General features: G+C 45.7%; 1 protein-coding gene across 3 annotated transcripts in view; it reads right to left on the bottom strand.

Annotated features, from left to right (window-relative positions):
• Positions 1–24384, bottom strand: part of CMIP (c-Maf inducing protein) — a 321266-nt gene that overhangs the window by 147860 nt on the left and 149022 nt on the right. The window contains exon 1 of one of the 3 annotated variants that reach the window (XM_030204513.1): positions 8698–8782. The exons of the other annotated variants lie outside the window; for them this stretch is intronic. The gene's annotated coding sequence lies outside the window, so the exon portion shown is untranslated. Of the gene's footprint in view, positions 1–8697; positions 8783–24384 lie in introns of those variants that run through there. 3 annotated transcript variants of the gene reach the window in all.

Below are 24384 nucleotides of genomic sequence, written 5' to 3'. Positions count from 1 at the left end.
CACAATTATGGGATAACCATAGGCCGCAGCTTGATTTATTAACATTTTGAACTTTCAATTAGCATCAGTAAATGATAACCCCGCCACCCCCCCCCCCCCCCCCCGAGCTACAGTTGTCAAAAGGCATAACATCAACAGCTGCCCCCACCGCCGCTCGCCATGATAGCAAAGCAGCAACCTCTGCTTCTTGCTGCCAACGCAACGCTTCCTCTTCCCGGCTCCGCCCTAACAGCAAGAGCCCTGGCCTTTGTGGACCTCCGCACATTTATTCCGGGTCACCCGACCCGCCTTTAACGACCTGGCTCATCCCCGTGAGCCACTGCTCCTGTAGCTCGGGTTTTTGCCGCTGCGACAATTCCAACGCCATTCACCTAAAAACAAAATCTACAACACAACAAGGAAGCCTCACCCCATCAAATTAAATGTAAGGGTGGGAGGGTGGGCAAAGCTGCCTCCGAGGATCAGGAAACGCTCTTCAGCCTCGTAGGTTGTTTTCACAGCTTTTGGCAGTGCGTTCCACAGTTGTGTGCTTTATATAGGAGAAGCTGGATGCACAGGTTGCTTTGTATTTAAGTCCTTTGCAGTTTGGGTAGTGGAGGGTTAGGTATGTTTGAGATGATCCGGTTATATACACATCAGTCAGGGCTTCTCAACCCAGTCCTCGGGATACATCCAGCCTATCCACAATGAATATGCATGACGGATCTGTACGTATTTTCTCATGCATATTCGTTGTAGGTATCCTGAAAACTTGATTGGCCAGGTGTGTGCTGAGGACTAGATTGAGAACCACTAATCTAACGCGATGCCATTTTATTGGGCCCATGTAATAATTTCTTGACTCATTTTCAACAACTAACCCTCCCTTCCTCGGGCCCCAAGCGGAGGCCCTTCATTAATACTTTCTTGTATCAGATTTGGGGCTTCTGTTCAGCAACATAAAATGTGTCCTGCCAAAATATACAAGTGAATGAAAGATTGCATTACAATGGTGGTGTGAACAGGAAGCAGAAAACTCTGAGAAGATCCTGCCGAAAAGGCCATTAAGTAGCCACCGGAATTTTGGCAGATTCTTAGAACAAATATGGCCGACATCTGATCTACCATCAATTTACAGATTCAGAGGCTAAGTCGGGAGTTAGAGGCCAATGATCATTGGTAGCACAGATATCTTCAAATATATGAAGTGAATCCTGCGATAAGGATGGAAACATGCTTTTTAACCAGGGGGCGTAGCCAGATGGCCAATTTTGGGTGGGCCTGAGCCTAAGGCGGGTGGGCATGGAATTCATTCCCCCCCACCCCCGTTTGCTCCTCTCTCTCCACCCCTCCCTGCCCACAAACCCCAAATATTAAATACTTGAGCTGGCGGAGATCCCCAAACCCTGCCAGCTGAAGATTTCCTCCTCCTCCTCATGCAGCCAGCACTCTTCCAAATGGCAGCCAGCAGCACTTGCTTCATATTGATGCTGCTGCCGGCAGGCCGTGCATGCTCGGTGCTTTTGCATGTGCGAAAACTGAGCATGTGCAGAAGGGTCAGTCTCAGCCTCAGTTCAAGGCAAGTGCTGCTGGCTGACATTTGGAAGAGTGGGGACTGCCCAAGGACAGAAAATCTTCAGCTGGCAAGATTTGGGGATCCCCACCAGCCACAACAAGAGTGTCACAATCTTGGGTGGGCCTGAGTCCAAAGTGAGTGGGCCCCGGCCCACCCAAGCCCACCTGTGGCTACGCCACTGTTTTTAACTCCTGCACCCTTCAGTACAAACCTTATTTGCTATTTTTCATCACTAAGGGGGTTCCTTTACAAAGGGGTGCTAGCATTTTTTGCGTGCGTTAAAAATAAGCATGCGTTATACGCTAGAGACACGCATATCTTCCTATGGGCGTCTCTAGCGTTTAGCACATGCTAATCATTAGCACACGCTAAACGCTAGAGATGCCCATAGGAATGTATGGGTGTCTCTAGCATTTAGCACACAGGCTTATTTTTACCGCACGCTGAAAACGCTAACACCCCTTTGTAAAAAAAAAAAAACACCCTTAGATCTTAACAAACAGTTCAGCAGAGCTACTCAAATGGTGGCACCTTTAAGTACATAAGTAATGCCATACTGGGAAAGACCAAAGGTCCATCAAGTCCAGCATCCTGTTTCCAACAGTGGCCAATCCAGATCACAAATACCCGGCAAGATCCCAAAGAAGTACAAAACATTTTATACTGCTTATCCCAGAAACAGTGGATTTTCCCCAAGTCCATTTAATAACGGTCTATGGACTTTTCCTTTAGGAAGCCGTCCAAACCTTTTTTTAAACTCCGCTAAGCTAACCGCCTTTACCACATTCTCTGGCAACGAATTCCAGAGTTTAATTACATGTTGAGTGAAGAAAAATTTTCTCCGATTCGTTTTACACTTCAGAAAAGGACTTCAGAGGTTAATCCTGCTACGCCCCCCCCCCCACCACACACACACACACACACTTCCCCAGCAGTACATATTCATAACTCAGCTAGTTATTCCCCAGGCCAGCCTTGCAACACAATTTTAGATTATGCATTCCTGCCCTTCTCATGTACGAACTGAGCTGTCCCGCCAAGCCAAGGGTGCTCCACTGATTTCAACACTTTATTTTCCAGAGGAAGTAAACCCCGTCGCCTCTGGAATAAGTTTTATCTAAAATGAAGCTGTTTAATCTCCCCCTGCTACTCTGAATTATTTCAATTTGTAGGTTGCTATTAGCCACATGGTGCTGAACAGGATAATAAAAATTCAGAACACACAAACATCATATGTTCTACACCTCCTTCCCCCCCCTCCCCCACCACCACCTGACCTTTTTCAGACAACAGCCAGCACGGATTACAACTGTAAATAAAGAGCAAAGCAAAAAACAAAAAAAGACAAAAACAAAACAAAAAAAAACTAGGCCAGCAAGGCAAGGACCTGTGTGTGTTTATAATGATTTTCCAAGGGTGTCAGAAAGAAAAACTGTTATTATTGCATCCTTAACAGGAAGCGTGATATGCTCCCTGCGTATTCATCCTGCCACAATATTGTCCGACGGTGATAAGTGGATTCCCAGCGGCTTCTGCAGATGCTGCACGTCACCCGGTGCCTACTGGAGAGCAATTATCTGAGTCTCACAGGAAGCCCAAAGCCCTGGATCATCTGGTGATCCACATTTACTGCACAGAGGAAAACAGGAAAGTCACGAGCAAGAAAAGCTACCCTGAATCACTGTGGAGTTTCACCAGCCTTGTTCTGGTCTTGCATAGCCCCACGAGGCAAGCTCTAGAGAGACATTTTAACAGCACTTTTATCCAAAAAGAGCTTAATGCTGTCAAATCACACAACAAAGTGATGGAAAACGGCAGCTTTCAAATTCGGATCTGGCAACAGAAAGTGTCTTTAGTGCTTTGTGAAGCTGCAATTTCACAAGGCTGAATTTTGGAAGGCCAAGTTCGTCATGGATAGCTCGCAAGGGCTCTGTGCGCCTTTCAGGGAACAGAATGCAGGTTAAGATACACAGGTAAGAGCCTGATACATCCCCTCTTTCCGGTTTATTTCTCCTCTCCTTCTTTTCTGCCCTTCAGGGAGGGTCAGCCTAAGACAGTGGGATCCTCTGGTTGACCTCTGGCAGGTCATAAACTATTCAGGTCAGCGGAAAACAGAACTGATGAGAAACTTTACCTGTTCACTTCCTTTAAGACATCTGCAATTTACGACCTTGAACAGTATAACCTACAAGGGGTTCTTAATCTCCGACAGTGAAGATTATTTTAGTGCAGGGATGCGCACAGCCAAACTCCGTGCTCAACTAGGCACGGAACAAATCCGTAAGCCTAGGAGCAGCCCTTAGGCTCAATCACGCTGCGTGGCTAGACCAACAAAGCAGGGGGCTAGGCCAGGGACTCAGGGGCACCGAACAGCAACCTACCGCCTGCTGAAGGTAGAGAAAAATGCTGGAATCTTCCAGGGGGCACCACAGCTTATTACCAAGTGATGTCACCGGTAGAATTCAGTCTTTCCTCCACCTCCACCTGCTGGCAGGAAGGGATAACAACCAATTTGTGCAGAACAGGTGAGCAAATGCTCAGAAAATTAAGTTTAGGTCCCCCCTCCACCCACCACAAATTTTTCTTCAGTTTTCTTTCAGGTGCTGCTTCTGTTTGTTTTATACATTTTTTTTTAATTTAGGAATTTTTATTTAAATTTCAAAATAATACAATTACAAGAAATAACCAGATCACATTAAGGAAAAACGGACGAAGATTTACAGAAAATGGTTCATAAAGAAAAAGGGATAATTAAATCCAACAACTGATCCCTTAATTACTGACCTTTTTCTACCTATTTTTTTCTTTCAACAACAAAAAAAGATTCCAACTGAGAAGGATCATAATACACACATCTTTGTGCTTGAAAGGTAATCAAAGAATAGGGTACCACCGATGAAAAAAGATGCTCCCAGAGCCAAAACTCACTCCTTACGAGCCCAAAATTGCTTCCTAAGTTGCTGCATAGCGCTGGTCACATCTGGAGAGACCTGAATTGGTTGTCCACACAAGAAAAAACATCTTTCTTTGGAAAATTAAACTTCAGAACTTTCAACTTTCCCTGCTCTGCTCTGAAAGTTACAAGCAGGGTTGCCCTTGAGAGAATAATATCTTGTGAAGTTTCAAGAAAATCAGTTAAATTAGGGGAATCCAACCCTGCTTGTTCTTCTACACTTGGCTTCCGAATAAATACATAGTAACAATTCAACAATGACCTGGAATCTACAGAATCAGAAAGCAAAACCTCCTTGAGTTATTTTTTCAGGAGTATTTCCGAAGTTAATAAATGATGAATAGGAAAGTTCAAAAACCTCAAGTTCTTTAACTCATAACATATTTTTCAAATTATCAAGATGCCTATGTAAATATACGCTAATCTTTAATTCCAGAAGCAAATGAAGATTGAAGAACTCTAACCCCGTGAGAGTCTGAGATTTCAATAAAAACTAGTTTAGTGTCCAGGTCTAAGAGCTTAGCCACCGTCTGTTGAGAAAGGCAAAGTAACATTTGATACAGAATCATCAACCACCTCCTTACTTCTACCATTCCCGGGTGGGAGCAAACCTTCCAGAGAAAGCTCAGCAAGCCGAAATTCATAAGAATTTGCTGTGGAGAGGGGGGGGACCGGTCTACCCCCAGAACTTAACGAAGGGCTGGAGTCACATGGACCATCAACATAGTTGGAGGGGGCCCAACTACAACATGCTTGTCCATGGGACCCTCATTCCTCGGAATACTAACCTATGCCTTAGGTTTTTCTCTACACTTCCCCATCACGGTAAATATAACAAGAAAATGTACCTTTACAGAATCTGACAGTTCCCAGCTCCTCCTAAGGGGACTGTCCAAGGCTACTCCTAAGGGGACTGTCCAAGGCTCCTCCTAAGGGGACTGTCCAAGGCTCCTCCTAAGGGGACTGTCCAAGGCTCCTCCTAAGGGGACTGCCCAAGGCTCCTCCTAAGGGGACTGCCTAAGGCTCCTCCTAAGGGGACTGCCCAAGGCTCCTCCTAAGGGGACTGTCCAAGGCTCCTCCTAAGGGGACTGCCTAAGGCTCCTCCTAAGGGGACTGTCCAAGGCTCCTCCTAAGGGGACTGCCCAAGGCTCCTCCTGAGGGGACTGCCCAAGGCTCCTCCTAAGGGGACTGCCTAAGGCTCCTCCTAAGGGGACTGCCCAAGGCTCCTCCTAAGGGGACTGCCTAAGGCTCCTCCTAAGGGGACTGCCCAAGGCCGCGTGCTGCAGCAGAAAGAAGTTCTATGCGGGCAAGCGGTGAACTAGAGATGACGTCAAGACGTCACTGGGATGGAAACTGCACACGAGGAACTCCTCCTTAGCAGGGATCTTCTCTCTCTCCGTCTGCCCTCAGCACACCACAGTAGCAGGGAAGCTTTATGCTGGCGAACGACGCTTAGAGGTTTATACGTTGTTTTTTATGGGGAGTCTCTTAATGTGTACAAATTGACTTAGCATGCCTTAGTTATTCTGGAAGTGTGTATTAAATCAATTTGGTGGGTACTGAAAATTCCCTATAAAGTACCCACCAAATTGATTTAATACACACTACATCAAAGCACATAGACTTAACGTGAAACTTTGTAAGTCTACGTGCTTTGAAAATGAGCCTCTAGATAAATTAAGGACCCCCTTCTAGTGCACTTCAGTACAAAAAGAAATAAAAATGTCGAATGAAGGGCCCTGTTTACAAAGGCACGCTATCGTTTTTAGCGCACGCTAAAAAATAGCACACACTGTGTAGACACCCATAGGAATAAATATTATGCTGATCTGCATGGTTAGCGTGCGCTGAAAACACTAGCGTGCCTTTGTAAACAGGGCCCAAAATTTGCAGTTAATGTGATAATGCAGGATTTTACTGCATGATAACTGCAAATCGTGCACAGCACTTTTACAATGCTTTCCCACCTTTTTTTAAATTAATGCTACCATTAAGAAAAGGGAATGGGACTTCATATACTGCCTTTCTATGGTTTTTGCAACTACATTCAAAGCGGTTTACTTAGTACATACAGGTACTTATTTTGTACCTGGGGCAATGAAGGGTTAAAAGTGACTTGCTAAGAGTCACAAGGAGCGGCAGTGGGAATTAAACCCAGTTCCCCAGGATCAAAGTCTGCTACACTAACCACTAGACTACTCCTACTACTACTTATCACTTCTATAGTGCTACAAGGCATACGCAGCGCTGTACAACATACATGAAAAGACAGTCCCTGCTCAAAGAGCTACCAACATTCCGTCTAGAATCTCCAATAGTAGCAACATTCCAGAATCTCAAATAGTAGCAACATTCCATGTTCCTCTGCACTAACCACTAGGCTACTCCTCCACTAGCAACATTCCATCTAGAAGCCTGCCCTTGCAGATCAGGAACGCGGCCGCGCAGGCTTCTGTTTCTGTGAGTCTGACGTCCTGCACGTACGTGCAGGACGTCAGACTCACAGAAACAGAAGCCTGCGCGGCCGCGTTCCTGATCTGCAAGGGCAGGCTTCTACATTACTAATACTTATCATTTCTATAGCGGAACAAGGCATACGCAGCGCTGTACACCATACATGAAAAGACAGTCCCTGCTTAAAGAGCTGACAATCTAAATAGGACAGGCAAACAGACAGAACAACTAAGAGGTAAGGGAATTAAAGAGGTGGGGATAAAAGGGTACAGGGCAAGTGAGCAGTGGTTAGGAGTCAAAAGCAGTGTTAAAGAGGTGGGCTTTTAGCCTGGATTTGAAAACGGCCAAGGACGGGGCTAGACGTACAAGCTCGGGAATTCTATTCCAGGCGTGAGGTGCAGCGAGATAAAAGGAACGGAGTCTGGAATTAGCAGTACAGGAGAAGGGGACAGACAAGAGAGACTTATCCACAGAACGGAGTACCCGAGGTGGGGGCGTAGGGAGAGACAAGAGTGGAGAGGTATTGGGGAGCGGTAGAGTGAATGCACTTACTCCTCCACATGCTATTGCAGAGTTAATGCAGGAGCACTTCACGCCTCCTATTTAGGATCCGAAATGCGCTCCCGCATTAACCCTGTATTTGCCAGCTGGTGCAGACTAAGTATAAAGTGCTGACAGCTAACATTTCCACGTCCACTCTCCTTCCATGCCACACCCCCTCAATCAAAATTCTGGACCCCCCCCCCCCCCCCCCCCCACACACACAATAACGCACAGTTTACAGCACGGTAACAGCAAAACTAACACATTTGCGCAGTAGTACTGCTACTACTACTACTACTACTATTTGTCACTTCTATAGCGCTACAAGGCGTACGCAGCGCTGCACAAACATAGAAGAAAGACAGTCCCTGCTCAAAGAGCTATGTAATAAAAGTGAGCCAAGTATAGGACAATCAAGCCATTGTGACATCACTGATGAGGTTGACTCTTATTGGTGGCCTGAGGCATTATGACATCACAATATTAGCTCTGGTTACAAGAGACTACTACTACTACTATTTATCACTTCTATAGTGCTACAAGGCGTACGCAGCGCTGCACAAACATAGAAGAAAGACAGTCCCTGCTCAAAGAGCTTACAATCTAATAGACAAAAAATAAATAAAGTAAGCAAATCAAATCAATTAATGTGAACGGGAAGGAAGAGAGGAGGGTAGGTGGAGGCGAGTGGTTACAAGTGGTTACGAGTCAAAAGCAATGTTAAAGAGGTGGGCTTTCAGTCTTTTACTGTTCACTATCTACAGGTTAAGAGCTTAACACCATTCGGTAAAAGAGGCCCCTTAGTACGAACAGACAAACCAAATGCACACTAACGCATGAACAGCCACACTGCAGCGGAAAAAGAGTTAGTCAGGGCACACAGGTGATTTCAGGATAAAACCGTCATGCTCCCTGCAAAGGGACTCTGAAAACTAAAGCATCCACAATGGACAGACTGGCTGGACCAAATGATCTTTATGCAAAGCCCTCCACGATATCAAGTTTAAATGAAAATCGCTTCTGATTACCCGGTAGATTCTGCTACTGCTCTCTAGATACATATTTATACAAAAACACACTGTGTTTGAACTCTGAAGAAGAGAAATATGACAGGGCAAAAAAGCAGCAATCAGAAGTCTGAGTAAACATTAAAAGGCGATTAAAAGGAAAAGGTAATTAATTAATTACTTACAGCCTTTTACTCGAGTCGTCCCACTAGTAAGATTTTCAGGCCCTTTATTATATTTTACCCAATCAGACGGCACACAAAAAGCTCCCCAAATGGTTTCAATTTCCACAAGCTACCACCAGTGTTTTGGTAGAAATAAAAATGTATCCAAAGGTTTCCGCCCTTAGACAGACACTTCCTGTTGTTGTTGCAGGGTAAAACAATGTATACTTTGTTTCACTGGGCTTGAAACCATCCGGCACCACGGGTGCACTCACAATTAACCTGTTGGTTTTTCTAGCTAATTAAGGGCTATAAAGGTATAATAAAATTTATGCTTTTCTGTATTTTCACAGTGCAGGTACTATTGCTAAGGCACCTGTCGGTTGAATCAAATACATAATACGAGAGTGGAAAAAGCATCAAAAGGGACAGGCAATGAAAGCGGTGACGGTTCTATTATTGTTTACACTTTCTAACAATAATAATAGAACCAGGGGACACAAGATGAAATTAGAATGTGGTAGGTTTAAAACAAATCGGAGAAAGTTTTTCTTTACTCAGCGCGTAGACAGACTCTGGAACTCATTGCCGGAGAAGGTAGTGACGGCAGCTGGCCTTGCTGAGTTTAAAGGGGGTCTGGACAGATTCCTACATAAGTGCATAAGTAATGCCACACTGGGAAAAGACCAAGGGTCCATCGAGCCCAGCATCCTGTCCACGACAGCGGCCAATCCAGGCCAAGGGCACCTGGCGAGCTTCCCAAACGTACAAACATTCTACACATGTTATTCCTGGAATTGTGGATTTTTCCCAAGTCCATTTAGTAGCGGTTTATGGACTTGTCCTTTAGGAAACCGTCTAACCCCCTTTTTATACTCTGCCAAGCTAACCGCCTTCACCACGTTCTCAGGCAACGAATTCCAGAGTTTAATTACGCGTTCCTGAAGGAAAAGTCCATTGATCGTTATTACATTTTGGGGTTTTTGCCAGGTTCTTGGGGCCTGGATTGGCCGCTGTCGGAGACAGAGTGCTGGGCTTGATGGACCTTTGGTCTTTTCCCAGCGTGGCAGTGCTTATGTACGGAGTGCTATGATGACTTTTTCTGGTATTTTTCCAATACACACTTTTCTTTTGCATTAGGGTGTTTTATGAGGGTTTATCAGTTAAAATTTAAAAGCAGAAGCGGTATTTTTATACCTCCTCAAAACATATATAGACCAGTCATTGCACCGACAGTGCTCAGCTGAGGCCCAAGCACTACGGCTTCTAAATCTGACCACTAGATGTCACCACTGCACAATGCGTGGGATTCCCTCCCTCCTGGTGCTGTTCATTCTGTCTTTACGGCATGTGGCTGGTGGAAGACCTGACCTGAGCACTGAAATTGGGTTGGGTACACAACTTCATCTTTCCATGGAAACTGACCCTGAAAGAAAAGGGCCTTTCACCAATATTTTCTTACACCAGATTCAAGGTGCTTTTTTTGTCTCAATTTTCAGTTCTGATACTTGTGTTAAAAATTTTCCGAATGTGGTGGTTGTCTTGGCATAGCAACTCGGTTTACAATGACAGTAGCTATTGAACAGGAGCCAAACAGTGGGACTAGAAAACAGTGCTCTCTGACCCTTGATCTAACCAGGCCATTTAAAAAAAAAATCTGTTAAACATAGTAACATAGTAGATGACGGCAGAAAAAGACCTGCACGGTCCATCCAGTCTGCCCAACAAGATAATTTCACGTTTGCTACTTGTTGTGTATACTTTACCTTGATTTGTATCTGCCATTGTCAGGGCACAGACTGTATAAGTCTGCCCAGCACTAGCCCCGCCTCCCACCACCGGCTCTGCCTCCCAATCTCGGCTAAGCTTCTGGGGATCCCTTCCTTCCGAGTAGGATTCCATTATGTTTATCCCACGAATGTTTGAATTCCATTACTGTTATTCATCCTATTTGATCTTCTTCTCTGCCTGTAGCCTTTTCAGCTAGGGATTCTCTCTGCTTGTCCCAGGGTTTCGCCAATTCACAGAGCCAGTGGTGGGAGGCGGGGCTGGTGGTTGGGAGGCGGGGCTAGTGCTGGGCAGACTTCTACGGTCTGTGCCCTGAAAATGGCAGATACAAATCAAGGTCAGGTATACACAAAAAGTAGCACATATGAGTTTATCTTGTTGGGCAGACTGGATGGACCGTGCAGGTCTTTTTCTGCCGTCATCTACTATGTTACTATGTGGGGAAACTACTATTCGATTCTTGAGTCCAGCTCCTGTTACTTGGCAAAAAACCAGGACTAGAGATTTTGCGACAGTAGCCATCATGGCCCCTGGAAGCACAGCCCGTGACATACCATAATGACTCATAATTAGAACCGTAATTCTTTCATCATTTACTTAACAATCGGATTATTTTCTCCCTATATCGTATCATCTAATTTTATTATATAATCCATGTTCAATATGTGATACCAATTGTTTGTTTTCCCCTTTTTTTACCTGATTGTTCATTATATCATCCATGTTCTATATCTATTACCAATTGTATCTGTACTCTTAAGTAGAGGAGTGTGGTAGCCGTGTTAGTCCACTCTTAAGGTATCAATAGAAATCAAACAAAATAAAACATGGAAAAGAAAATAAGATGATACCTTTTTTATTGGACATAACTTAATACATTTCTTGATTAGCTTTCAAAGGTTGCCCTTCTTGGTCAGATCGGGTTCTACATGGAACGTTGCTACTCTTTGAGATTCTGCTGTGGAATCTTGTCACTCTTTAGCATTCCGGAATCTTGCTATTCTTTGGGGTTCTACATGTAGAGAGGTGTGGTAGCCGTGTTAGTCCACTCTTAAAGGTTATCAATAGAAATCAAACAAAATAAAACATGGAAAAGAAAATAGATAATACCTTTTTTATTGGACATAACTTAATACATTTCTTGATTAGCTTTCGAAGGTTGCCCTTCTTCGTCAGATCGGAACCTTCGAAAGCTAATCAAGAAATGTATTAAGTTATGTCCAATAAAAAGGTATCATCTTATTTTCTTTTCCATGTTTTATTTTGTTTGATTTCTATTGATATCTGTACTCTGAAATGGTATAAGTCATGACGGAAAAATTGTAAGCCACATTGAGCCTGCAAATAAGTGGGAAAATGTGGGATACAAATGCAACAAATAAATCAAGCTTTGGAATGCGGACAAATGCCATCATCCGTGGCAGGTCTTGTGGTCCCAGTGGTAAAAAGTTAGATCACTAATCCACAGCACTGCCTAGCACCACACGGATAACGGAGTCAACACGCCATCGATTTCCCTGTAGCAGGTGAGTCTTACTGTTCCATTTAATGATCTGCCCTTCACATATAAACATCAGATTCACAATGACAAAGGAAAGGGGGGGGGGGGGGGGGGGGAGGGTAAAAAGTTCAATCATTCTAACAGCTGAATACATTTAAAGATCCGTTTCAGCGGATGCTCAACGCTGGGTGACACGGTAGAGGATATGCATGAAAGCAAAATCGATATTCCACACAGGGTTTATTTAAAGAGAAACCTTCTGTATCCAGAAGCAATTCTGAAATATGGTCTTTATATGTACTAACAAACACTCCCCCCAAAACTATCAGGACGCCAGACTCACAGAAACAGAACGAAGCCTTGCAGATCAGCCAGCAACACGGCCGCGCCGGAAAAGAGCACTTCGGCCGGCGGGGGTTGGGGTCCCCTGCCAGCAAAAGGTACCCGGCGGTGACGGCGGGGGAGTGTTGGTGGTGGCGGGAAGGGAGGGGGGTCAAAGTTGGTGGTGGCGATGCTGAGGGGATGTGTGTAAAAAATGGCGGGGGGGAGGTCGGTGGCACCGGGGGGGGGGGGGGGGCTAAAATGTGCCCCCTCACCTCGGGCTCTGGACCTGCCGAAGTCTGGCTACGCCCCCTGGCCTGCACTGTTTTTTAGTGCATGGGTTTTCCCGCATGCTGAGGCCACTTTTAACACGGCAGTAAAATGGACACAATTTCAATTTTCCCCTCAATGGCCCTGCGCTAATTTCCCAATTAGTGCATGGCCGTTAGCGCGTGAGCTCTTACTAACACCTACTTCACTAGACGGTAACCGCTCCCATACTAAACCCATGCTGATTGGCGGTGTGCAGCGATTTGCCGATTAGCGCAAGGCATGCCTACTCTCCGCCCCCAAGCACACCCCTCTCGCTAAACATTTTTTCTATTTTTTAGCGTGGGATTGGCGCACTGATCCCAGAACTACTGCAGGACGCCGCTTATTAAAGAGCCCTTATGTATGCACGAACCTAAGTTTGCGTGCATAAATGCAAACGGCTCCCTAACACCAGCCCTGGGAACACCTTCGTTCAATTCAGGTGAAATTACACATCAAACATATAAACGGCGAGTGACCGTACTCACTCGCAAATGCGCAGTAGAGACTTCCCTCTCTGCCCCGCCCCCGCGTCAATACGTGATGACGGGGGCGGGACAGAGAGGGAAGTCTCTATTGGCATGCTGCAGACGTCAGAACCGCTCCCCCTCCCCCGGAGTCGCCGCCGCCCCTCCATCTGGCCCGACCACTGTGAACTTACATCACCACGCAGCAGCAGGCACATCACCAAAACTGCCGTCGGGCTTCCTTCTATGCCTTTGTCCCGCCCTCGCCGACGTTACGTCACACGAGGGCGGGACACAGGCAGAGAAGGAAGCCCGCCCCGACGGCAGCTTTGCTGATGTGCCTGCTGCTGCGTGCTGATGTAAGTTTACAGTGCTGCTCGGGCCGGGTGGAGGGGCGGCGGCGGCGACTCCGGGGGAGGCGGGGCGGCGCAGACCTCGGGGGGGGGGCTCGGAAACCCCCCCATTCCAAAAGTAGCCCGTTTTCACGGGCTCAACGGCTAGTCTAACTTAACGTGCATATTTACAACAAATTTTATAAGCATCTACTTCTCCATTAGGAATGGCTTTTGAAACTGTCATTCCACTGCCTTCATTCTCATCCCTACTTCACCATCAACACAAGAGTGAAACCACTCTTTCTATATATATATATATTTTCACTAATTCATTTTGTCCTCTCCTCTGTTTCTGTTGTATTAACACCAGGAAACCAGCTCACAAGAATGTGTTTCCACCTCTGCCCAAAGGCATAATAAAATCTATTCTTAGACCTCAACAGCTTCCCAACAGAAGTTACAAAATCACAACCAACCCAAGTATCCACCGACTGCATCAGGTAACGCTGCCAAGAAAGGAAAATATGCTGGAAGTCGAAGGCGGTAAACGTCAATCTTTCACTTGCTGACTGGCAGGGCCGCCCGAGAGACACGGCCGGGCCTGAGGCAGGACTGGACTGCTGCGAACGACTGCCCCCTCCTCCCCACCTGGGCCGTCGCCGCGCTCCAGCTCCCCCAACTTGGGACAACGCCGCCCCCGCACCTTTCTGTCTGCGCCCTTTGTCCTGTGCTGCTCCTGTCCGTGCTGGGAATCGGAACCCGGGTGATTGCATTAACGCGATATCGCATTAATGCAATTATCTGGGTCCTGGGTTGCACACAGGAGCAGGAGAGGACAGTCCCAGAAGCAGGAAAGAAGAAGCTTGCCAGCGCCGAGCCTGGGCTCCCCCCTTGGAGGCAACCCCCCCCCCCCCTCTCGGCAATACTCCACCTTTTGTGCCAGCTACAAGAACTTGGATTTAACTTAGCCACCTATCCCCCCTTCAGTCTGTTCAGAACTCTGCTGCACGTCTTATCTTCCACCTGAACCGATACACTCACATCACCCCTCTCCTCAAGTCACTTCACTGGCTTCCGATCAGGTACCGCATTCAATTCAAGCTTTTGCTACTAACCTACAAACGTACTCGATCTGCAGCCCCTCCTTACCTCTCAACCCTCATCTCCCCTTACGTTCCTACCCGTAACCTCCGCTCTCAAGACAAATCCCTCCTTTCAGTACCCTTCTCCACCACTGCCAACTCCAGGCTCCGCCCTTTCTGCCTCGCCTCACCCCACGCGTGGAACAAACTCCCCGAGCCCATACGTCAGGCCCCCTCCCTCCCCATCTTCAAATCTCTGCTTAAAGCCCACCTCTTCAATGTCGCCTTCGGCACCTAACCTCTACACCTCTACCCAGGAAATCTAGACTGCCCAACTTGACATTTCGTTCTTTAGACTGTAAGCTCATTTGAGCAGGGACTGTCCTTCTTTGTTTATTTTGTACAGCGCTGCGTAACCCTAGTAGCGCTCTAGAAATGTTAAGTAGTAGTAGTAGTATTTAACGACTGCCACAATGCCGATCACACCCCTTGCAAGCGACGGCCTCCGGATGCAGTAGGTGTTGAGATTGTTTAAGGAGACACTTTAAGTTGGATTTCAAAAAAGGACCACGACACATTTAAGGTCCAAATCGTGCACTGAGGAACAGTCCCATCTTGGCCTATTTGACTGAGACCAACAACCTGCACAATATCAGGGAGGTTAACAATCCTGCCGGTCAACCCACTCGTTGGGGACATGAAACTTTGGACCTTGACCAAAAAAAAAAAAGATGATAGAAACTCAAAATTCCAGAGAAGCAAGAAGTCAAGCAGACCGCTGGGATTCCTGCGGTTTTATCATTTTTAATTTATTTTTTTTAAAGGAGCCTGTGATCTTCTTTCCAGTGCATTTAATGCTTTCCACTCTATGCTCCCTGCTGTAGGACAGGGCTTCTGAAGCCAGTTCTTGGGACACACCCAGCCAGTCTGCTTTTCAGAATACCCACAATGAATATGTATAAAACAGATTTGCAGGCAATATTTTTTTATTTTTGTTACATTTGTACCCCGCGCTTTCCGACTCATGGCAGGCTCAATGCGGCAGGCAATGGAGGGTTAAGTGACTTGCCCAGAGTCACAAGGAGCTGCCTGTGCCTGAAGTGGGAATCGAACTCAGTTCCTCAGTTCCCCAGGACCAAAGTCCACCACCCTAACCACTAGGCCACTCCTCCACTGTTGCTACTATTTGAGATTCTACATGGAATGTTGCTATTCCACTAGCAACATTCCATGTAGAAGTCGGCCCTTGCAGATCACCAATGTGGCTGCGCAGGCTTCTGCTTCTGTGAGTCTGACGTCCTGCACGTACGTGCAGGATGTCAGACTCACAGAAACAGAAGCCTGCGCAGCCTTCTACATGGAATGTTGCTAGTGGAATAGCAACATTCCATGTAGAATCTCCAACAGTAGCAACATTCCATGTAGAATCTCCAATAGTATCTATTTTAATTTTGTTACATTTGTACCCTGCGCTTTCCCACTCATGGCAGGCTGAATGCGGCTTACATGGGGCAATGGAGGGTTAAGTGACTTGCCCAGAATCCCACTAGCAACATTCCATGTAGAAGTCGGCCCTTGCAGATCACCAGTGTGGCCGCGCAGGCTTCTGCTTCTGTGAGTCTGATGTCCTGCACGTACGTGCAGGACGTCAGACTCACAGAAACAGAAGCCTGCGCAGAGCCTTCTACATGGAATGTTGGTAGTGGAATAGCAACATTCCATGTAGAATCTCCAATAGTAGCAACATTCCATGTCGAATCTCCAATAGTAGAATCTCCAATAGTAGCAACATTCCATGTAGAATCTCCAATAGTATCTATTTTATTTTTGTTACATTTGTACCCTGCACTTTCCCACTCATGGCAGGCTCAATGCGGCTTACATGGGGCAATGGAGGGTTAAGTGACTTGCCCAGAGTCACAAGGAGCTGCCTGTGCCTGAAGTGGGAATCGAACTCAGTTCCTCAGGACCAAAGTCCACCACCCTAACCACTAGGCCACTCCTCCACTGCATGCAAATTTATCTCTTGCATATTCATTGTGGATATCATAAAAACCAGACTGGCTTCATATATCCCAAGAACTGCAATGAGAACCCTCTACTATAAGATGAAGGTTGTTGCTCACGATTTTTGAGCATTTACGTACGACGTCATTCTTTCTATAGCAAGGAAGATATAAAAAGCCTCATTATAGACCCCATCTTCTTTATTAACCTGTCAAATCATTACTACTACTACTATTTAGCATTTCTATAGCGCTACAAGGCATATGCAGCACTGCACAAACATAGAAGAAAGACAGTCCCTGCTCAAAGAGCTTACAATCTAATAGACAAAAAATAAATAAAGTAAGCAAATCAAATCAATTAATGTGAACGGGAAGGAAGAGAGGAGGGTAGGTGGAGGCGAGTGGTTATGAGTCAAAAGCAATGTTAAAGAGGTGGGCTTTCAGTCTAGATTTAAAGGTGGCCAAGGATGGGGCAAGACGTAGGGGCTCAGGAAGTTTATTCCAGGCGTAGGGTGCAGCGAGATAGAAGGCGCGAAGTCTGGAGTTGGCAGTAGTGGAGAAGGGAACAGATAAGAAGGATTTATCCATGGAGCGGAGTGCACGGGAAGGGGTGTAGGGAAGGACGAGTGTGGAGAGATACTGGGGAGCAGCAGAGTGAATACATTTATAGGTTAGTAGAAGAAGTTTGAACAGGATGCGAAAACGGATAGGGAGCCAGTGAAGCGACTTGAGGAGAGGGATAGTATGAGTAAAGCGACCCTGGCGGAAGACGAGATGGGCAGCAGAGTTTTGAACCGACTGGAGGGGGGAGAGGTGACTAAGTGGGAGGCCAGCAAGAAGCAGATTGCAGTAGTCTAAACGAGAGGTGACAAGGGTGTGGATGAGGGTTTTGGTAGAGTGCTCGGAAAGAAAGGGGCGGATTTTACGGATGTTGTAAAGAAAGAAACGACAGGTCTTGGCGATCTGCTGGATATGAGCAGAGAAGGAGAGAGAAGAGTCAAAGATGACCCCAAGGTTTCAAGCTGAGGAGACGGGGAGAATGAGAGAGCCATCAACAGAAATAGAAAACGGTGGGTTTGGGGGGGGGGGGGGAAATGAGAAGCTCGGTTTTGGTCATATTTAATTTTCAGTCTGTGAAGACTGTCTGTGACATGTTTTTGAAGAGGTAAAAAATATATATATCAAAGCTATAGTGCTTCTTTATTTATTTATTTATTTATTGCATTTGTATCCCACATTTTCCCACCTATTTGCAGGCTCAATGTGGCTTACAGATATCTGTTATTTCATTGCCATTCCAGGGAGTCAGATACAATTGGCGTTGTAAAGAGAGTGAGAATGGGAAAGAAGTTCTAATAGAATGGGTATTGAGAGTTGATTTTCAGACTAGTGAGGATTGACGTGGTGGTGAGGTTAAGCTATGGGTCATCTTTGTAGGCCTTGTTGAAGAGATACGTCTTCGGGGATTTACGAAAGTTAGGTAGGTCTTCGATTGTTTTCAGGTCAGCTGGTAGTGCGTTCCATAACTGCGTACTCATGTAAGAGAAGGAGGTCGCATGTATAAGCTTGTATTTTAGTCCTTTACAGCTGGGGAAGTGTAGATTCAGAAATTTTCGGGATGATCTAAGTGAAAGAAACTAGTTCAAAATAAATTGAGAACCCCTGCCCCCCACCCAAGACAAAACAAAGTCTCATGATGACACACATGAAAAGATGGTTATGCATAGGGTTACCATTTTTTGTCCTTAAAAAAGGACACTTGCCCCGCCCATGCCACGCCCTCACCCCGCCCCGTCGCATTTTCCCCTCCCCCTGGTCACCCCCTCACCTCACCTCCCCTCCCCCCAGCCCCGTCACCACCTCTCCCCTTACCCACTGTCTTCCCTGGTGGTCTAGTGACTTCTTCAGGGCAGGAAACAGCCCCCTCTTTCCTGCCCGGAGCGCTGCTCTGCATCCTGTATGCTGCCTGTGATGGTCTCGGCGAGATTCAAAATGGCCGCCGAGAATTGAAGCGGCCTCGCAAGACTTCAATTCTCGGTGCCATTTTGAATCTCGCCAAGTCCGTCACAGGCAGCATACAGGATGCAGAGCAGCGCGCCGGGCAGGAAAGAGGGGGCTCTTTCCTGCCCCGAAATCACTAGATCACCAGGGAAGATCGTAAGGGGATGGGAGGTCCGCCGCCCACCCGCACGTCAGCCCGCCCATTTGTCCAGAAATCCGGACAAACGGGCAGGCTGGCCAAAACCCGTCCGTACGCCCGAAGATGTCCTCAAAAAGAGGACATGTCCGGGTAAATCCGGACGTATGGTAACCCTAGTTATGCAACTCACAACCAGTGTTCCCTCTAAGCTGAGCGGAAGTTCTCCGCCAGTGGGTGGTGCTGTTTCACTATCACAGTTTCAATAGTGAGGGGCAGGCAAGCTGTACAGAACTCCAAGGAACCTACCTGTCCCTAACAACTGAAAACACAACATTGAAGCAACATCCCCTACTGGTAGCAATGCATTTATTTGTTACATTTGTATCCCACATTTTCCCACCTATTTGTAGGCTCAATGTGGCTTACGTAGCGCCAGAGAGGCGTTTGCAGACTCCCGTGTAAACAACTACAGAGTGATGTTGTGGTAAGATACAAGTTCATGTTGTGTATAAGGGAATCGTACAGCGGAAGAGTTGTGTTATGTCTATTACGTATTTTAGTTTTGTCGTGTAGCGGAGATTGGCATTTATGTTGGATGGGTAGGGTATGCCTTTTTAAACAGTTAAGTTTTTAGTGTTCTCCGGAAGTGTAGGTGGTCATATGTAGTTTTCAAGGCTTTTGGTAATGCGTTCCACAGTGAGGACCCCTCTCAGCTTGGAGGGAACAGTGTTCACAAACTCCATTACAGATAACAAAGGTTTTGCAACTCAATTGGAAATCCTCCGATTATCCGCGCTGAGCAATTCAGCAATATTCTCCTTTTGGGTGCAACTCTATAAAGGGCATTAAAACTTGGGCACCAAAAATCTAAGCAGTAACCTAGTAGGTCTATAATGACAAATTTGTACACCAAATTCATTATAGAATACTTCTGCGTAAGTCAGAAATGATGCACCTAAACTTAGGCGTACCCACTTACGCCATGCCTACCGCAGACATAAATGCGCATGCCTAAATTTGGTACTTACGCACGAAACACAGTATTTAAACGCAGGAAACACGCGCCAATGTGTGCTTTCACTTTCAGGTTTGGAGAAAAGGCGGCTGAGGGGAGGTATGATAGAGGTCTATAAAATAATGAGTGGAGTTGAACGGGTAGATGTGAAGCGTCTGTTCACGCTTTCCAAAAATACTAGGACTAGGGGGCATGCAATGAAGCTACAATGTAGTAAATTTAAAATGAATCAGAGAAAATCTTTCTTCACTCAACATGTAATTAAACTCTGGAATTTGTTGCCAGAGAATGTGGTAAAGGCCATTAGCTTAGCGGAGTTTAAAAAAGGTTTGGACGGCTTCCTAAAGGAAAAGTCCATAGACCGTTATTAAATGGACTTGGGGAAAATCCACTATTTCTGGGATAAGCAGTATAAAATCTTTTGTACATTTTTGGGATCTTGCTGGGTATTTGTGACCTGGATTGGCCACTGTTGGAAACAGGATGCTGGGCTCGATGGACCTTTGGTCTTTCCCAGTATGGCAATACTTATGTACTTGTGTTTGCTCAGATTTGCGCACACTTGTTTTTCACTACTGGCGCTTAGGGGCTTGCACGGGCTTCTTTCTGCATCCAAACTGTATAAAAACTGGCAGATATTTGGAGAAAGAATCACAAGAAACCCTCTCTTCAAACCCCCGAGTGCCTGCTTCGAGCTGGCGTCATTTTTTACAGCGGTAAGGCGGTTTTGTTTTCTGCGCTGTTCTCTTGAGCATTGGGAAGGAATAGGAAATGACATTAGCATGCTACTCATCGTTTCTCATCTACAGCGCCTGAGCATTCTGCGCTCACTAGTTCAGCGCCGATGGCCTCCAGCCCCGCGTTTGCTTCTGAGCATCAGACTGTTTGGTCCTTTTTGTATCAAGCTGATAAGATTTGGAACTTGTTACCTTCAGCGATAAGACAGTTAGGGCCCTGTTTAGTAAGGCACATTACCATTTTTAACACGCCAGCACACGTGCACTAACCGTCTAAGCGCCTATAGGGATATTGGAGGCACGTACACAGTTAACGCGTGTTAAAAACGCTAACGTGCCTATAACGCGGCTTAGTAAACAGGGCCCTTAGCTAACTACCCAACATACAGAAATGCAGCCCAAACCTTCTGGTTTCATAAATATTCATTATAAATGTTTGGAAATGATGTCATTTTCCTAGGAATGCCTAGCTTCTTTATTTGTCAACCGCATAGGACTTCACGGTGTTTGCTGTATGCAAGTAATGTAATATTTACAGTGCAGGCTCTTTACCGTTTTAATGGCTGTTCTCTGGCCCATTCATAATTATCATTATGTGGCCAGAATGCTAGACATGAGGTCTTGCTAGTGACATGTTACCAGGCACACTCACTTTTTTTTTTCTGCTGAATATACTTCTCTGTTTGCATTCTAGCATTCCTCTGGTTCAAACAAAGTCTTTACTGTTCATAGTATCAAAGTCAAGGCCTTCCTGTGTGATCCTATTTAGAGGGTTTATGGCCTTTTGACGCAAGAAGTTATCTACACACTGAAATAAAAACATAATAATAATAAAAAGCGACTTGAAACTACTGTTACAGGCTAAAACATCCTGGAAGTTACAAATTTCTGCTGCCATTTTGTCCTTGCTCCACCAACGCCTATTATAGTCCAATGGTTACGGTTTCCATTTGTCAAGACTGCGAGACCATCGTCATTACTGAGACTGGTTAACTAACCAAAATATAAGTACATAAGTAATGCCATACTGGGAAAAGACCAAGGGTCCATCGAGCCCAGCATCCTGTCCACGACAGCGGCCAATCCAGGCCAAGGGCACCTGGCGAGCTTCCCAACGTACAAACATTCTATACATGTTATTCCCGGAATTTTGGATTTTTCCCAAGTCCGTTTAGTAGCGGTTTATGGACTTGTCCTTTAGGAATCCGTCCAACCCCTTTTTAAACTCTGCTAAGCTAACCGCCTTCACCACTTTCTCCGGCAACGAATTCCAGAGTTTAATTACACGTTGGGTGAAGAAAAATTTTCTCCGATTTGTTTTAAATTTACTATACTGTAGTTTCATCGCATGCCCCCTAGTCCTAGTATTTTTGGAAAGCGTGAACAGACGCTTCACATCCACCTGTTCCACTCCACTCATTATTTTATATACCTCTATCATGTCTCCCCTCAGCCGTCTCTTCTCCAAGCTGTATAGCCCTAGCCTCCTTAGTCTTTGTTCATAGGGAAGTCGTCCCATCCCTGCTATCATTTTAGTCGCCCTTCGCTGCACCTTTTCCAATTCTACTATATCTTTTTTTTTGTCACCAGTTTCCTCCTGCTCCTCAGGGCACCCAGCACATTCAGAACCAGGCCCGGATAACTGGTGCCATGAACCCTGATCCATAATTCCGCAGTGACTCCTCCCCTTTCTAATATCCCTTCCCAAAGTATTCTAGTCCAGTCATGGCACTGACAGTCCTCAGCGGGAGGCCCCTTCCAGAGTCCGGAAATCATCGGACTCTTGAACTCTGAATCACAATGACTTCGAGCCCCAAACCATCACGGAGAAAAGATCTGATTCGGGGCTGGAACCCTGAGCCTTTCACAGGGTTGTGGGCAGCGCTCCCATCAAGCCAGCCCTTTAAGAAGCTTTTTTGACTATTTGTCATTCATTCACTGAGTAAAATATTTACTGCAGGAGCAATCAATCAATCTATCCAAGTGAGACCAGAGGTACTAATCACTCTACAATCTAAAGTATAATTAGTACAATAAATGTATAATGTCTGACTTTAGGTTTTAACCTATAAACACTGATGACAAAACACCCCGCTGGAAATGAAACCCATCGATGGCACCTATACAGTGAAAACAACACTGATTTCATGTACTCTCAAATCATAAACCTTAACAAGAGAAACCCTAATCACAACTGCATAGCATTACTGGCGTTTCTTGTACCATTTCTTCCATACTTTGTTTTCATATCTATATCAGAGGTTTTCAACCCAGTCCTCAGGGCACACCCAGCCAGACAGGGTTTTCAGGATATCTCCAGGAAACCTTGAAAACCCTGACTGGCTGGGTGAGCCCCGAGGACTGGGTTGAAAACCTCTGATCTATATAGTGTTCTACTCTGAACTTTGATATAGCTGGGCTCCAGAAAGCCAATGAGAAGCGTAATGGTTAAAAATCAGATACAACGCAGAGAGATGTCAGTCTGCTAGGCTTCCCCACACAGTTCTTGCCAACTCCCCTCATGCCTGACATGTCATAACCCTAGTTATTTTGGTCCTGGGCCTCTCCTTCACCAAGAATGTCAGTCCTGTCCAACTGCGCTGAGCAATAGGGCACAGTGTTGATGGGGACACTTGGACTCTTTCACTCCATGAAGCAGATCAAAGGTTCACTTCACTTGGCCTATACAGTGTACGCTGAACCCAATCTAACAGTTTTAAAGCTGAAAGGTTAGGCAAAAAGACAAACATTTCATTATAAATTATCTCCAGCCGTGGCAGAAGTTTAAACCGCGTAAAGAGTCCCAGGACTGAGAAGAACCCTCTCAGAAGGTAGAGAAGCAGCTCTAAAGGAAGCCCCATCCTTCACCTCTCCTTCCACCCCCACATCACAGGGGCTGTTTGAGTGGAATTTATGTCTCTAATCCCCTGCATAAGTACATAAGTATTGGCATACTGGGACAGACCAAAGGTCTATCAAGCCCAGCATCCAGTTTCAGTGGCCACTCCAGGTCACAAATACCCGGCAAGATCCCAAAAAAGTACAAAACATTTTATGCTGCTTATCACAGAAAAAGAAGTGGATTTTCTCCAAGTCCATTTTAATAATGGTCTATGGACTTTTCCTTTAGGAAGCCGTCCAAACCTTTTTTAAAAACCCGCTAAGCTAACCGTCTTTATCAAATTCTCTGACAATGAATTCCAGAGTTTAATTACATATTGAGTGAAGAAAGATTTCCTCCAATTCATTTTAAATTTACTAGTTTGTAGCTCCACTGCATGCCCCCTAGTCCTAGTATTTTTGGAAAGAGTAAACAGACGCTTCACATCTACCCGTTCAACTCCACTCATTATTATATAGACCTCTATCATATCTCCCCTCAGCCGTCTTTTCTCCAAGCTGAAGAGCCCTCCCTAGCTGCTCTAGCCTATCCTCATGGGGAAGTCATCTCATCCCCTTTCTCATTTTCTTCGCCCTTCTCCGCGACTTTTCTAATTCCACTATATCTTTTTTGAGATGCGGTGACCAGAATTGAAAACAATATTTGAGATGCGGTCCCACCATGGAGCACAATATTCGAGGTGCAGTCGAACCATGGAGCACTCTGTTTACTGCTCAACTAGGAACGTTCAAATTTAATGGACCCCGGTAGGGCAAGTTAGAGCTTGACGATCCTATAGCTGGATATCTGTACACTTGTATAAAAGAAAGTAGATGCCTACTTTCTTTTATAGAATACCAGCATAATCAGGTATACACGCCCATATACACTTAAATGCAAGCATTTAACACCAGCACTATGGTGGACACAAGTGTGCACGCCTACATTCTAGAGATAAACGAGTGTCCCTGGGCCAGCTCAGTTGATATTTCCCTCTCCCTTCTCCAAGAAACAACATTAAACCATTTTAAGCTTTTCTGTGACCAGCATTCCTGACAGGCATCACAGAATCCTCTCTCATGCAGAGAGATCCTCACTCCTCAGAAAAGCTCTGCCCCCC

This window comes from Microcaecilia unicolor, chromosome 5 (assembly GCF_901765095.1).
Source record: "Microcaecilia unicolor chromosome 5, aMicUni1.1, whole genome shotgun sequence".
Lineage (NCBI taxonomy): Eukaryota > Metazoa > Chordata > Amphibia > Gymnophiona > Siphonopidae > Microcaecilia > Microcaecilia unicolor.
This window is presented reverse-complemented; position numbering and strand designations above follow the sequence as displayed.